Consider the following 17656-nt stretch of genomic DNA (forward strand, 5'->3'; position numbering starts at 1 on the left):
GCTACTAGTATTAAAATAGGTATGTAGATATATTTAGCACCTATATCTAAAACCACACATTTAAAATTAATACATTTAGCCGCTACTAATGGTAATCTGGATACCTATTTGTACCATATACAGTATATAGGAAATTGTGCATATCATTCAACAATTAAGGAGCGCTTAAAATGTATTATATTTATTAAACACATAAAGTACAGTTATTGCACAAAAAAATACAATATCCCAATACTCAATAAAAAATAGGTAGCAATGAGTAAGTCAATTATGTATATATAGACTCAAAAATCTAGGTAGCGGTCCATTTAAAAGGTTGGTATGCTGGTGGTGTCCACAGATGGTATACTAGTATACTTTAAAAGTCCCAAGGATATGGTAATTAGATGTGGTGAAATGGTTATGCTCACCCCCGTTATGCTGAAGTGAATGACACTTGTATTTGAAGTGACGCTGATTCTCGTCAGTTGCAATGCAGACAGATGATACGGACAGCTGCTAGTATGCCCCTTCCGAAAGAAGATGTCATAGGAGAGGCAGAGAGTCCGTGTGGATGCGTTCTGCTAACGAGGCTACCTTTAGCACAGCGACAATTGCTATATTTGAAGCAGTCAGTGTAGTTTGCGAAGCAATCAGCCGGGGGGAGAAGAGTTGAAGTTTTAAGATATTACCAGCCTGGTCACAAAGGGAGCGTGTTTTGCCAGCAATGGACCCGCACTACTAGAGACCTCTACGCGTTTCTCCGCCACACCGAACGGCGGTTTCTTCAGGAGGAATGGATACTTAGTCCACAGGTGGAAAGATATTTAAATGTATTACAGCCAATCGGCTCAGAGCTTATTTGTATACACCTGGGCATTTGTGATTAAATACAAACTCATTGCACATGTTGAAACAGATCAGATGCTTTTAAGACTTGAAGAGAAATTGTTATCAGAAAACTTTTCCCAGAAAAACGGGACTGTTCTGTGAAAATCTGGACAGTTGGGAGGTATGGTACTGGGGGCAACCATTAAGCCCACTCCACATAAACACAAGTTCATACTTTAAATTGTCCCCTTCTCCCAATCATTCAACGCCCTTCTGCTTATTTTATAATGTATGTGTCTATTATATAATTATCCTGAATGTCTGTCTAGCAGCTGTGCAGTGAGAGCTGGAGGCAATTTGAACAGTGGCGGCACCGGGGCTTGTGACTCAATTACCCCGTAAAGGGGGTTTGACCTTGTGGGAAGCACATTTACTTCAGTCTGGGGCGTGGCCTAAATTGAGAGGGGGAGATGGGAAGCCCCTATTACATCACTACGGGGGCGTAACTAGGGTTGCCACCTCTCCCTGATTTCCTGGACTCTCCAGGATTTGGTTGCAACCCTCCAGGAGGCTTTTCCCTTAACCCAGATTCCTGGATTCTCCAGGAATAAGGGGTCTCTGGGAGCACCAGCAGCGCTCCTTGGCAGCCGAGGAACTCAGTGAACTACAGTGACTGTCTCGCGAGATGACATCAAATCTCATGAGACTGTGTTCAGCCCAGACTGAGCCGAAGCTACCATAGGCTACCATAGGCAGATCTTCCTCAGCGTTTCCTCGGGCTGCGGTGGTGAAGTAACACCGGCCCGGCTCATGTAAGAAGAGCAACGAGAGCTGACAGGCATGTCACACATATATTTATAATATAATGAGCATGCATGGAACAAATAGAGGCTCAATTATATATAGATATATGTATATTTTTTAAACACTAACAGACACCTTTTAGTAGAGCATTTGTTTGTTTGGGTGGTCTTCAGGTTGCCGACTGTCGGGATCCCGGCGCACAGTATAACGGCGCCGGAATCCCGACAGCCGGCATACCGACAGTTTTTCTCCCTCGTGGGGGTCCATGACCCCCCTGGAGGGAGAATCGCGCGCCACTGTGCCCGCAGCATGGCGAGCGCAGCCAGCCCGCAAGGGGCTAATTTGCGCTCGCCACGCTGTCGGTATGCTGGCGGTCGGCCTTCCGGCGCCGGTATGCTGGTCGTCGGGAGCCCGGCCGCCGGCATACCATACCACACCCGTTTGTTTAACCTGTTGAAGCTTGATGTTGATTAGGGTGTGCGCAACACTTAAGGCTGGTATACACGGGAGAGATGTGTGCTGAGCGATGCGGGGAAGGACGGGGGGCCGCTCATTCACCCAGCGGGTGAAATGAGCGACGTGCTAGATTGGCCTGCATGCAGTCTAGCACCGGCGATAGCGATGCGCAGCCCCTATCGCTGTGGGGGGCACACACGAGTGACCTGTGCTTAAAATCAAAGCAATCTAGTCAGATTGCTTAGATTTTAAGCATGGATCTCTCCGTGAGTACCCCACTTTACACTTCCATGGTTCTTCCCTTTTTCACACAATCTAGTTTTAAGGCACCAAATGTAATTTATCCAAGTGGCGACTATTATATTCCTATTTATATAGATACACTGTTTCATTTTGATTGTTTGTATGTAAAATATTTTATAAATATGGTACATCATTTTATTTACATGAACATTGCTTGGTGCCGCGAGGATTTGGGATTGGGGGGGGTGGATCTTCAGGAATCCATGATGCATGAGGTGGCAACCCTAGGCGTAACCAGCATTCCCGGAGGAGATACTAGGCTGACGCAGGAGCCTCTGGCTGCAGTGCTGGTCCCTCTTCAGTGACAGGGAGCGACCTGGACGCTGCACAAGAATGTCACAATGCAGCACCCGGCTCCCTGTCACAGCGGAGGTCCCGGCATTTTCGTGTCACCTGGGAGCGGCCTGCACCCCCCTGTAAGAAGATGTCAATTTTACACAAATAAAGCAGACACATCCCCCCTCATGTTATCATACAATTCCCTCACGAGTATGTTTACAGGGGATGTATGCAACTTTTCCATTAGTATTTGTGCTGGTACCTTGTTTGTCAGTACATAATATCTTCCCAACACTCTACATGCATAGCAGTTGACAGGGCCGGACTGGGAATAAAAATAGGCCCTGACATTTAAAGCACACAGACCCACCTCGGCGTTAGCATCTTGTTCCTGGCATAGACTGTTCCACTTATTATTCCTGACTACTCCTACTTGTTAGTCTATGCTCTTACAAATATGATTAATATTAGAACAACATGCAAGTGTACATCATTCAAAGTATTAAAATACCAGTGTACATAAAGAGCATTGGCACCACCCTACCCTGATATTATATATAAAAAGATTGCGTGCTGAAGGTGCGCACACCCAAAAAGTGGGCGTGGTTTCACTGGGAAGGGGTGTGTCCATAAAATAGTATCCCTAATTCTAATTTTGCCACACACCGTAGTAGTGCCTATTATGCCACACTGTAGTAGTGCCTATTATGCCACACTGTAGTAGTGCCTATTATGCCACACTGTAGTAGTGCCTATTATGCCACACACTGTAGTAGTGCTCATTATACCCATTATGCCACACACAGTAATGACCAATATAAACATATTATGGCACACAGTAATGCCCACTATAACATATTATGCCACATACGGTAATGCCCATTATAAACATATTATGGCACACAGAAATGACCATTATAACACATTATGCCACATACAGTAATGCCTATTATAGACATATGGCACACAGTAATGCCCATTATAACATTATGCCATACACAGTAATGCAGTAATGTTTCTCAAATATTTAATAAAAATAACTATGACCATCTTATCTCTTGCAGGCACTGCTCTGAGAGTGAGCCAGAAAATTCATTTTCCCAGGGGGCTTGATTGATCCGTGAACAGAGGAAGGCTGCAATCGGGGATGCCCTTCGCCCAAGTTTGGCCCCAGCTGCCCGTGGTCAACGGCACTTCCAGGTACCGCTGTTCACGCATGCTCCTTCCCAGTTACTAGAGGTGCTACTGTTTCTCTAGCATCCGCACAATTATCTCCTCTAAGGTGGCGGCCATTTTGGGAGTGACATTTATTACTATGTAGATGGCCAAACCCGCCCACCTGGCCAGCAGTCCTTCTGGCAGTTGCCAGAAGTGCTAGATGGCCAGTCCGGCTCTGGCTGGTAAACAGCAAGCTTAAATGGATATTTTCTCATATGCGGTAGTTTCTCTAGGGTATGGACTTTGACTGAAGAGCTGCCTATTTCCCATGAAATAATGTCTGGTACCTCCCATGGCTGCCTAGGGATACTCATTGACCATTGATGCTTTACACCTATCGATGGTCTATGGCTCTGATTCAGAGATGTAAGTAAATACATTCACAGCTGTTAATCTGTATGCAGCAGCTGTGGATAAATATGCTAATGCCACAGCTGCCTGGATTTGTATGGAGATGCCCACCGGCAGTGCGAGTCCCAGCGGGTGCAAACAAGACGCAGTGCCCATCACAGATCAGTCGATTATCAAAGCTCTTGAGTAAATCTGTAGTTGCGCAGCCTGGTAGTAGGAAGAAAGATGCAGGGGTCATTGTAACTGTGTACGGAATCGTAGTCTCAGGCAGTAACACGTCCCCAAAAGCGTTTGCAGCCACTTCCCCGTTACCTCCTCCAGACGGTACATGAATGTTCATTTGTGAATGAATCCTATAGGTGGGGTTGCTTGTCCTTCCTCTCCATGCCTCATTACTCTCATACAGTAGCAAACTGCTCAGTGGTTGGTAACCCATCTAGCTTTTTCTCGGGAGTACAGTATATATATATATATATATATACCCATCCACAGTATGCCGGCACTCACTTTACAATGTCCCAACTGCTCAGGTGCCACTCAGAGAAGTAAATATCCAACAGAAAAGAAGGCACTCAGAGACTGTTTCAAAGCGATAAAGAAAGACATCTGTATTTAAGATGTTATGACATCTAACGTTTTCGGAGCGGTTGCCCCGTCCTCAGGATAACATCTGTAGATGTTATCCTGAGGACGGGGCAACCGCTCCGAAAACGTTAGATGTCATAACATCTTAAATACAGATGTCTTTCTTTATCGCTTTGAAACAGTCTCTGAGTGCCTTCTTTTCTGTTGGATATATATATATATATATATATATATAGATGACTCGAAAATATGTCAGTTTTATCTGCAGTTTATCAACATGATCACAACATGTACAATCATCGGTGCAGCTTATACCAGCCCATACATTATATTTAAAATCACCTGACTGATCTGACAATGTCAGTTTACATTTTGATGAGGAATCAAATGGCGTAGAACCTTTTTCTTCTAATGCATTTTTAATCCTTAATGCAACAAACCCCGATCCAGTGGTTCTCAAACTGTGTGCCGTGGCACCCTAGGGTGCCTCGGGACACTTGCAGAGGTGCCTTGGATCGGTGGTCCAGGACCAATTCAAATTATTTCTGGTCACTGTAATAGGCAAAACCAGTGCTGGTGGCTGTCAATCATAAAATATGTAGACAAACTGAAAGAAATCTGGATGTTCACCACACAACTGAACCTAAGGATGACATATAAACACAATTTACTTTTAATATTTCTTTCTAAATTTCTCAATAAGAAATTTTTGGCCTAGGGGTGCCGTGAAAAAAATTCTGATACTCTAGGGTGCCGTGATTCCAAAAAGTTTGGGAACCACTGTCCTAATCCAAACCCTGTAATCTCTGCATTCTTGTATCTATGTGAGCTGCTGTAACTTCTTGTGTTGGAATGTGGCCACTGCCTTCCCTCATGTCTCCTAAGTACCCACTAGCAGAACTTGCAATCACTGAGTCTTTGATGGGCACTGCAAGATTAATCATCATCATCATCACTTCCTACTTTTTCAACGTCATTCCAATCCATTCCACATTGCAGCACCTTTCTACTCCCTTTTGCTAAACTACGGCAAATCCAAACTTATAATAGCAGCCGTCAGATCAGAAAGATGCTAATTATATACATGCCATTTGATATCCCCATAGAGATTGATCAGGGTTCCCTATAAAATTATTCTTTTTCTTCTCACAGAACTCAATATTGACTCCTGTCTACCAACTTTATGCAACAATCAGCCAAAACAAGTAAAAAAAAACCCCCCCAGAAATATCATCAAGCACTGCATTCCACAAACATAACATCCGTTTTTTAAATTTCTTTACTCCCCACTTCTGGTACCATTGGTCACACGAGGCATATTAACTCTTTGGCACTATGTACAGCAATAAAAATTGACATCACAACAGCCAGAATTTTGAAAGTTATACATAAATATATATATATATATTACACAAGCAAAATCCTTAGCTACAGAGGAGAATTTCAGCAATAGCATGTCTGATCTCGGTCAGGGGTTTAGTATGAAATACCTACAATCAAAATCCCAACGGTCAAAATCCCGACAACAATTGACAGACGATCAAAATCCCGGCAAAGTCAAAATACAGCCAAAGTCAAAATACCGTCATTTAAAATGCTGACAAGGTCAAAATACTGCTATTTAAAATGTCGACAGGTCAAAAAGTCGATACAAGTTTTTAATTTTTTGGGTGTGTGTGTGTATGTCGACATAGGTTGACATGGACACCGTATAAGTGTACCGCGTCCCCTCGCATGGCTTGCTGTGCTCGCCGTGCTCGGCACACTATTATATTCCCCCTCCAGGTCCACTGGGATGGTAAAGTATGAACAAGTCGGTTTCACTGAAAAAATCATGTTGACTTTTTGAGCTGTAAACATTATAAATGTCGGTATTTTGACCATGTCGGTATTTTAAATGTCTGTATTTTGACTTTGTCGGGATTTTGACCATGTCGGGATTTTGATAGTCAGTCAATGGTTACCGGGATTTTGACCATCGTGATTTTTATTGTAGGTAAATTGACCACATCCCCTTGGTCAGTGATGCCCCTCAGTATGCATTATACAATATAGCTCAGTCTTGTAACTTGTAGTGATGAGCACCGGAAATTTTTCGGGTTTTGTGTTTTGGTTTTGGGTTCGGTTCCGCGGCCGTGTTTTGGGTTCGAACGCGTTTTGGCAAAACCTCACCGAATTTTTTTTGTCGGATTCGGGTGTGTTTTGGATTCGGTTTTTTTTTCTTCAAAAAACCATAAAAAACAGCTTAAATCATAGAATTTGGGGGTCATTTTGATCCCAAAGTATTATTAACCTCAATAACCATTATTTCCACTCATTTTCAGTCTATTCTGAACACCTCACACCTCACAATATTATTTTTAGTCCTAAAATTTGCACCGAGGTCGCTGGATGACTAAGTGGCCGACACAAACACCTGGCCCATCTAGGAGTGGCACTGCAGTGTCACGCAGGATTGCCCTTCCAAAAAACACTCCCCAAACAGCACATGACGCAAAGAAAAAAAGAGGCGCAATGAGGTAGCTGTGTGAGTAAGATAAGCGACCCAAGTGGCCGACACAAACACCTGGCCCATCTAGGAGTGGCACTGCAGTGTCACGCAGGATGGCCCTTCCAAAAAACACTCCCCAAACAGCACATGACGCAAAGAAAAAAAGAGGCGCAATTAGGTAGCTGTGTGAGTAAGATAAGCGACCCAAGTGGCCGACACAAACACCTGGCCCATCTAGGAGTGGCACTGCAGTGTCACGCAGGATGGCCCTTCCAAAAAACACTCCCCAAACAGCACATGACGCAAAGAAGAAAAAAAAAGAGGCGCAATGAGGTAGCTGTGTGAGTAAGATAAGCGACCCAAGTGGCCGACACAAACACCTGGCCCATCTAGGAGTGGCACTGCAGTGTCACGCAGGATGGCCCTTCCAAAAAACACTCCCCAAACAGCACATGACGCAAAGAAGAAAAAAAAGAGGCGCAATGAGGTAGCTGTGTGACTAAGATAAGCGACCCAAGTGGCCGACACAAACACCTGGCCCATCTAGGAGTGTCACTGCAGTGTCACGCAGGATGGCCCTTCAAAAAACTAGTCCCCAAACAGCACATGACGCAAAGAAGAAAAAAAAGAGGCGCAATGAGGTAGCTGTGTGACTAAGCTAAGCGACCCTAGTGGCCGACACAAACACCTGGCCCATCTAGGAGTGTCACTGCAGTGTCACGCAGGATGGCCCTTCCAAAAAACACCCCCCAAACAGCACATGACGCAAAGAAAAATTAAAGAAAAAAGAGGTGCAAGATGGAATTGTCCTTGGGCCCTCCCACCCACCCTTATGTTGTATAAACAGGACATGCACACTTTAACCAACCCATCATTTCAGTGACAGGGTCTGCCACACGACTGTGACTGAAATGACGGGTTGGTTTGGACCCCCACCAAAAAAGAAGCAATTAATCTCTCCTTGCACAAACTGGCTCTACAGAGGCAAGATGTCCACCTCATCATCATCCTCCGATATATCACCGTGTACATCCCCCTCCTCACAGATTATCAATTTGTCCCCACTGGAATCCACCATCTCAGCTCCCTGTGTACTTTGTGGAGGCAATTGCTGCTGGTCAATGTCTCCACGGAGGAATTGATTATAATTCATTTTAATGAACATCATCTTCTCCACATTTTCTGGATATAACCTCGTACGCCGATTGCTGACAAGGTGAGCGGCGGCACTAAACACTCTTTCGGAGTACACACTTGTGGGAGGGCAACTTAGGTAGAATAAAGCCAGTTTGTGCAAGGGCCTCCAAATTGCCTCTTTTTCCTGCCAGTATAAGTACGGACTGTCTGACGTGCCTACTTGGATGCGGTCACTCATATAATCCTCCACCATTCTTTCAATGGGGAGAGAATCATATGCAGTGACAGTAGACGACATGTCCGTAATCGTTGTCAGGTTCTTCAGTCCGGACCAGATGTCAGCATCAGACTGCCCTGCATCACCGCCAGCGGGTGGGCTCGGAATTCTGAGCCTTTTCCTCGCACCCCCAGTTGCGGGAGAATGTGAAGGAGGAGATGTTGACAGGTCGCGTTCCGCTTGACTTGACAATTTTGTCACCAGCAGTTCTTTGAACCCCAGCAGACTTGTGTCTGCCGGAAAGAGAGATCCAAGGTAGGTTTTAAATCTAGGATCGAGCACGGTGGCCAAAATGTAGTGCTCTGATTTCAACAGATTGACCACCCGTGAATCCTTGTTAAGCGAATTAAGGGCTCCATCCACAAGTCCCACATGCCTAGCGGAATCGCTCTGTGTTAGCTCCTCCTTCAATGTCTCCAGCTTCTTCTGCAAAAGCCTGATGAGGGGAATGACCTGACTCAGGCTGGCAGTGTCTGAACTGACTTCACGTGTGGCAAGTTCAAAAGGTTACAGAACCTTGCACAACGTTGAAATCATTCTCCACTGCGCTTGAGACAGGTGCATTCCACCTCCTATATCGTGCTCAGTTGTATAGGCTTGAATGGCCTTTTGCTGCTCCTCCAACCTCTGAAGCATATAGAGGGTTGAATTCCACCTCGTTACCACTTCTTGCTTCAGATGATGGCAGGGCAGGTTCAGGCGTTTTTGGTGGTGCTCCAGTCTTCTGTACGTGGTGCCTGTACGCCGAAAGTGTCCCGCAATTCTTCTGGCCACCGACAGCATCTCTTGCACGCCCCTCTCGTTTTTTAAATAATTCTGCACCACCAAATTCAAGGTATGTGCAAAACATGGGACGTGCTGGAATTTGCCCAGATTTAATGCACACACAATATTGCTGGCGTTGTCCGATGCCACAAATCCACAGGAGAGTCCAATTGGGGTAAGCCATTCTTTGATGATCTTCCTCAGTTGCCGTAAGAGGTTTTTAGCTGTGTGCGTATTCTGGAAAGCGGTGATACAAAGCGTAGCCTGCCTAGGAAAGAGTTGGCGTTTGCGAGATGCTGCTACTGGTGCCGCCGCTGCTGTTCTTGCGGCGGGAGTCCATACATCTACCCAGTGGGCTGTCACAGTCATATAGTCCTGAGCCTGCCCTGCTCCACTTGTCCACATGTCCGTGGTAAAATGGACATTGGGTACAACTGCATTTTTTAGGACACTGGTGAGCCTTTTTCTGAGGTCTGTGTACATTTTCGGTATCGCCTGCCTAGAGAAATGGAACCTAAATGGTATTTGGTACCGGGGACACAGTACCTCCAACAAGTCTCTAGTTGGCTCTGCAGTAATGATGGATACCGGAACCACGTTTCTCACCGCCCAGGATGCCAAGGCCTCAGTTATCCGCTTTGCAGCAGGATGACTGCTGTGATATTTCATCTTCCTCGCAAAGGACTGTTGGACAGTCAATTGCTTGGTGGAAGTAGTAAAAGTGGTCTTACGAGTACGACTTCCCCTCTGGGATGACCATCGACTCCCAGCAGCAACAACAGCAGCGCCAGCAGCAGTAGGCGTTACACGCAAGGATGCATCGGAGGGATCCCAGGCAGGAGAGGACTCATCAGAATTGCCAGTGACATGGCCTGCAGGACTATTGGCATTCCTGGGGAAGGAGGAAATTGACACTGAGGGAGTTGGTGGGGTGGTTTGCGTGAGCTTGGTTACAAGAGGAAGGGATTTACTTGTCAGTGGACTGCTTCCGCTGTCGCCCAAAGTTTTTGAACTTGTCACTGACTTATGATGAATGCGCTGCAGGTGACGTATAAGGGAGGATGTTCCGAGGTGGTTAACGTCCTTACCCCTACTTATTACAGCTTGACAAAGGCAACACACGGCTTGACAAATGTTGTCCGCATTTCTGTTGAAATACTTCCACACCGAAGAGCTGATTTTTTTGGTATTTTCACCAGGCATGTCAATGGCCCTATTCCTCCCACGGACAACAGGTGTCTCCCCGGGTGCCTGACTTAAACAAACCACCTCACCATCAGAATCCTCCTGGTCAATTTCCTCCCCAGCGCCAGCAACACCCATATCCTCCTCATCCTGGTGTACTTCAACACTGACATCTTCAATCTGACTATCAGGAACTGGACTGCGGGTGCTCCTTCCAGCACTTGCAGGGGGCGTGCAAATGGTGGAAGGCGCATGCTCTTCACGTCCAGTGTTGGGAAGGTCAGGCATCGCAAACGACACAATTGGACTCTCCTTGTGGATTTGTGATTTCGAAGAACGCACAGTTCTTTGCTGTGCTTTTGCCAGCTTGAGTCTTTTAATTTTTCTAGCGAGAGGCTGAGTGCTTCCATCCTCATGTGAAGCTGAACCACTAGCCATGAACATAGGCCAGGGCCTCAGCCGTTCCTTGCCACTCCGTGTGGTAAATGGCATATTGGCAAGTTTACGCTTCTCCTCTGACAATTTTATTTTAGATTTTTGAGTCCTTTTTTTACTGATATTTGGTGTTTTGGATTTTACATGCTCTGTACTATGACATTGGGCATTGGCCTTGGCAGACGACGTTGCTGGCATTTCATCGTCTCAGTAAAAAGATAAAAACAGGAGCGCTAGAAAGAGAGAGAGATTAAAATGATAAATTGAATAAAAAAGTTGCAAACACCTGTGAAAAAAAGAAAGTGGTTAATTAATAATGTTTACAGCACTTCTGTGCTGATATGAAAGTCCTGTGCGTGAGTCCTTTTATGGACACCGGAGCTGTGATCCGTGCTGCGGCTGCAGTGGGGAAACCTAACTGTCTGTCTCTCCCTTACTCTGCCTACCTGTAGTCACGTCCGTCACTCGGTTCTCACATGTAGATCTTGTTCCGCTGCCCCGTTCTTGATGCCGTCTTCTGCACTGTCGTTTCCACACCCGTGTGGCGCAGGCGGGATGACGTCAGACTTTCACTTGTAACTCCTCATCTTTGATGACTACAGGTAGGCAGAGTAAGGGAGAGACAGACAGTTAGGTTTCCCCACTGCAGCCGCAGCACGGATCACAGCTCCGGTGTCCATAAAAGGACTCACGCACAGGACTTTCATATCAGCACAGAAGTGCTGTAAACATTACTAATTAACCACTTTCTTTTTTTCACAGGTGTTTGCAACTTTTTTATTCAATTTATCATTTTAATCTCTCTCTCTTTCTAGCGCTCCTGTTTTTATCTTTTTACTGTTATTTGTTATTACTAATTTAAAGGAGCAGCTCCACAGTTTTTAGCGCGGGTCATTTACCACATCTATATTTCATCGTCTCGGCCATGACTAGTGGCAGCAGCTTCAGCACGAGGTGGAAGTCGATCTTGATCTTTCCCTATTTTTGGAACCTCAACATTTTTGTTCTCCATATTTTAATAGGCACAACTAAAAGGCACCTCAGGTAAACACTGGAGATGGATGGATACTAATATACTTATGGATGGACGAGCGACTGCCGACACAGAGGTAGCTACAGCTGTGGACTACCGTACTGCGTCTGCTGCTAATATAGACTGGATGATAATGATATAAAAAATATATATATATCACTACTGCAGCCGGACAGGTATATATTATATAATGACGGACCTGCTGGACACTGTCAGCACTGCAGACTCCTAAAGTAAGCTACTAGTATCAAGAAGATAGAAAAAAAAAAAACACCACAGGTAGGTGGTATACAATTATGGATGGACGAGCGACTGCCGACACAGAGGTAGCTACAGCCGTGGACTACCGTACTGCGTCTGCTGCTAATATAGACTGGATGATAATGATATAAAAAATATATATATATCACTACTGCAGCCGGACAGGTATATATTATATAATGACGGACCTGCTGGACACTGTCAGCACTGCAGACTCCTAAAGTAAGCTACTAGTATCAAGAAGATAGAAAAAAAAAAACCACCACAGGTAGGTGGTATACAATTATGGATGGACGAGCGACTGCCGACACAGAGGTAGCTACAGCCGTGGACTACCGTACTGCGTCTGCTGCTAATATAGACTGGATGATAATGATATAAAAAATATATATATATCACTACTGCAGCCGGACAGGTATATATTATATAATGACGGACCTGCTGGACACTGTCAGCAGAATGCGTTTATAGAATAAAAACACCACACGACGAGTGTTTAACTTTTTCAGGCAGACAATCACAATATACTGGTGGTCAGACAGTGATCACTGGTCAGTCACACTGGCAGTGGCACTCTGGCAGCAAAAGTGTGCACTGTTAAATAATATGTACTCCTGCTACTGCTCCCCAGTCTCCCCCACAATTAAGCTGTGTGAGCAGTGAGCACTCAGCACAGTCAGATATACATAGATGATGCAGCACACTGAGGCTGAGCACAGATATGGTATACTGTTACTGTGTCACTGTGTATCGTTTTTTTTCAGGCAGAGAACGGATTATATTAAATAATAATATAATAAAACTGCACTGGTGGTCACTGGTCAGTCACTAGTAAACTCTGCACTCTCTGAGTACTCCTAAGCTCCAGTAAATCAAGTGTCTCACTCTCACTCTCTCTCTTCTAATCTAAATGGAGAGGACGCCAGCCACGTCCTCTCCCTATGAATCTCAATGCACGTGTGAAAATGGCGGCGACGCGCGGCTCCTTATATAGAATCCGAGTCTCGCGATAGAATCCGAGCCTCGCGAGAATCCGACAGCGGGATGATGACGTTCGGGCGCGCTCGGGTTAGCCGAGCAAGGCGGGAAGATCCGAGTCTGCCTCGGATCCGTGTAAAAAGGCTGAAGTTCGGGGGGGTTCGGATTCCGAGGAACCGAACCCGCTCATCACTAGTAACTTGTACCCTGCATGCAATAATTGATATATCCATGTGATGTATGCAATTATCGCATTGTGGATTGTGGCGATTTTATCACATTACATCCGCATCCTTGGGTGCGGATTGTGATAAATCTGCCCCTATGTGTAGTCAGCAAGGTAAATGTGATAAGCTTAGCAGCTGCATTTTCTTCTATACTCTCTTCTCATAAAGCATTTCCTTCCAAAGACTCGTGGAAACAATCCTGTTAATAAGGGCACTCTCACACATGTCCATTTGCACTAGTCTTCTTAGAAGAGAAACTAACTATGGTAAAGAGAAGGCAAACAATGGCATCTCTACTCTGGCATGCACTGCAGGGAAACTTACTAGCATTATAATAGAAACTAAAGTCCTATAGCAAAATAGTTTTCATTATTTACTGTACATTATGGCTATACATAGGGAATTGCCAGTATTATACTGAATTTAAGAAGCAATTGAACATTTCATGAAAGTGTTTTACCCTTAGAGCTTGCACTCCTTTCTGGTAAGGCTTTAGCAACCACCAGTGAGTAAACTGTTTCTCATTTCCTAAAGAGGAGCCTTTAAAATAGCATTATAAATTGGTGTGCAAACACATTTATGCTTGCATGTACTGCTCATTGCCTTTAAGTTATTTAGCATGCAGCTGACATTTATACTATATCAGCGCAGTTTCCATTAAGCTTCTTGACATAAGAGTCTTCAGTTTATCTCGCAGCTTTACATTTATTTAAAGAAAGGAAAACTCAATTAATGTGAATATAGTTCTTTTATCTCTCTCATAGTTCTACACCACAGTAAATGAGCTGGGGTAGGAGATCAAATTAACCAACGCGCTTTCATGAATGAGAATGAGGTCTCAGACACAGCGGAGCCACGGAGAAACATTGGGGCTCTTTGTTTAATCATAGATAAGTTTGTAGCCTTTCTTCTGTGAGCTCATCTGTTGGATCTCTCCACAGGCTCATCAGGAAACCTCACAGATGAAATTATCGATTGAAATATAGTATGATGATATTTCCAGAATTTGTCTTATTTTTATTTTTTTTCAAATTTGTGCTGAATTGTAAAATATAGCCTTAGGGGTATATTCAATAGGAGTCGGATCTATTCCGACATGCAGTTGTTGGAATGGATCCGACAACCCCTATTCAATGGACGGCCAAATCCGACTGTCGGATTTGGACATCCTGTCAGGCCGCTGCGGCCAGGGGAGCAGAGAGCGGCGGCCGTGAGCAGGAGGGGCTGGCTGCGGGGCACATGTGTGGAGCCGCAGGCGGAGCTGGCAGCAGGAAGAGAGGTGCTGCGGCGGCGGGGGGAGCATTGATCGGCGGCTGGCGGGAGGTGCTGGCAGCGGGGTAACATGTCTGCGGCGGGGGGGGGGGGGGGGCGCTCCAGGAAAAGAGGTGCACTGACCGGGGACGGCCAGGCACATCTCTCCCTGCAGCACCTCCCCCCGCCGCCGCTGACATGTCCCCCCGCAGCCAGCTCCTCCCGCTGGCCGTCGATCTCAGCTCCCCCCACCGCCCGCAGCACCGCTCTTCTCCTCACCTCAATCGACTTGTTTTCAAGTCGGATTGAGTTTGTCGGAAAAGGGGCCAAAACCTGTTGGATTTGGCCCCGTTTCCGACAGAAGCACGTGGTTCGGCGTCTATTCCGCCGATCCACGTGTTTTCCGACAAGTCGGGAATTCCCGACTTGTCAGAAAAAAATCAGCCCCTATTGAATAGGTCGGAACCCCTTCCGACCTATTTCTGTCGTAAGCTGCCGTCTTTCCAACAAGATGGCAGCTTCTGACAGTTATTGAATATAGCCCTTAGAAAGCATCAAGGGCATTGTTAATGGCAAAAATGTTGTCGTCTTTGACGTTTTCACACTGGTGGCATACATACAAGTGCACATTTAACCTTATTCAGCTTCAGCAAAACTACAAGTGGCTGCGATGGCATGCTGGGGGCCGGCCAGCACAGGGAAAGTCCGCCCAGCATGTAAATACCTGGCAGCGATATGATTGCAATTCAATTGCGGCCGCATCGCTGATTTGTGGATGCCCCCCTGCCTCCTCAGCCAGGCTGCGAAGTAGAAAACCCGCCCCCGTTTCTGATGACACGCTTGCCCAATGCCAAGTCTGACGCCTCCGCAATGCCTCTGCCACTCAGGCAGAGGCGTTCACATAGTGATCTCTCCAGCCTGTACACACACAATGCGGGTCCTGTGCATGCGCACTGTGGCGGGACACGGGGATATGCGATTGCATCGCAGCAGGGTCCATTGTCAAGCAGGTTGCTGGTGGATTATTCTGCCCCCTATAGGTGCATTACACTATTGGCTGCACCTATTGCAATTATGTTTAAATAAGAAATGTCCAAATGGAACATCTGTTGAACTATAGCAAAACTGCCGCTGCTATCCCTCGCATGCTGGGGGCCGCCCAGCATGCTAATGGCGGCCAGCGATGCGATCGCAATACAATTGCGATCACATCACTGCTTTAGGGTAGCCCAGCGAAGGCAGTCGGGCCACCGCCACTTTTCCCATCGCATCGGCCGCGTGTGACGTCATATGGCCTCTCCAACAACGGCCCCGGCCCACCCACATTTTTGCCGCATCGACGCCCCAGACCGCCCGCATTTTTGCCGCATCTACGCAAACGCCTCTGCCTGATTGACAACCTTCCCAGCCCATGCACACACAGAGTGCCCGCTATGCGTTCGTAGTGCGCCGGGGCCCGGGGAAATGCGATTGCATCACAGCAGCGCCTGCTGCTGAATAGTGCCCTGTTCCCGCACAGGTACATGCATTTTTCATTCATTGACAAGCTTCTGGCTGTTACTTGTGCACCTCATCACGCTTTGGATCTCAGCCATTTTTCTGATGTTGCTTTTTTTTGTACTTTATTTGTACAGATTTGGACTAGCTTAGCTAAAATCCCCTGTGGGCCCCACTCCATAATCTAAGAAGTGGGATTTAAGCTGGGTACACACTGGATGACTTTTTGAACGATATGCCAAATTCCGATATTTTTGACCGACATATCGTTCAAATCACCCAATATGTACCCACTATATCGATGCGCTCTCCCGTGGGTCGCTTGCGACATCACCAGAAAGCTGTACATGCAACTCAATCTCGCGATGTTGCAAGCGATGCCTTGCTGCCAAACACAGCATGGCCCAGCTCCTCCCCATTTTGTACCATTGGTACAAACATTGATGGTAGGCACATCATGACCATCGATATTGGGAACAACGTGACAATCACGACTTCATGTTTTTTGGCACCTGCTCCTCTCTGCAGCCTCTGGGGGTCCACAGGGAAGGTGAGGGTCTGTTTTTTCACATTTCCTCAGCGGCTGATAATGTCTGAAGCCACGGGGCGGGGGTGCTGCCAGGCTGACTGATCAGAAGTGATCAACAGCATGGCAGGCCTTGGGAAGGGGAGGTAACCAGGAAGCAGAGGGATTGGAGATCCCTCTGAGAGCGGCAACTGCAGGAAGAGTCTCTTCCTGCAGCCACAGAGGGAGCTTTCTGACAGGTCTCATCAGAGGTGACCTTGTGAGGGAAAGCCCAGCCTGGTGTGGTCGCATCTCATGTGACCATGCCAGGCAAGTGGTTAAGCACTGTGAATGTGAATAACATTGCAACGTTGTAAGAGCCCAAGGGTAAGTACTGCAGGGTTTGGAAAGAGCCAGGAATGGTGTGTGTGTGTGTGTGTGTGTGTGTGTGTGTGTGTGTGTGTGTGTGTGTGTGTGTGTGTGTGTGTGTGTCTGTGATGGCTCTGATGAGAAAGAAGTTCTCATAATGCAGGAGATAAAGTGATTTACCACATGATGACATTTTTAAAGGCCTTAGATGTATTGGCAGATCTTATGATGGCAATAGGTGGCAGCGGTGTGTGATGGAAGTTAGTCCATACGGCAGCTCAATCAGAATGTATTATCTCATACTCGTTGATTCATTGCTATAAGAAAAGGTAAATCAGAATATACTGTATAGTAAAGCCGGGTACAAAGTAGGTGCAGAATAACACAGGGTTAATGGAAGTACTGTATACAGCAGGCACAGCAATATCTCCAGTTGCAG

This window comes from Pseudophryne corroboree, chromosome 1 (genome assembly GCF_028390025.1).
Source record: "Pseudophryne corroboree isolate aPseCor3 chromosome 1, aPseCor3.hap2, whole genome shotgun sequence".
Classification (NCBI taxonomy): domain Eukaryota; kingdom Metazoa; phylum Chordata; class Amphibia; order Anura; family Myobatrachidae; genus Pseudophryne; species Pseudophryne corroboree.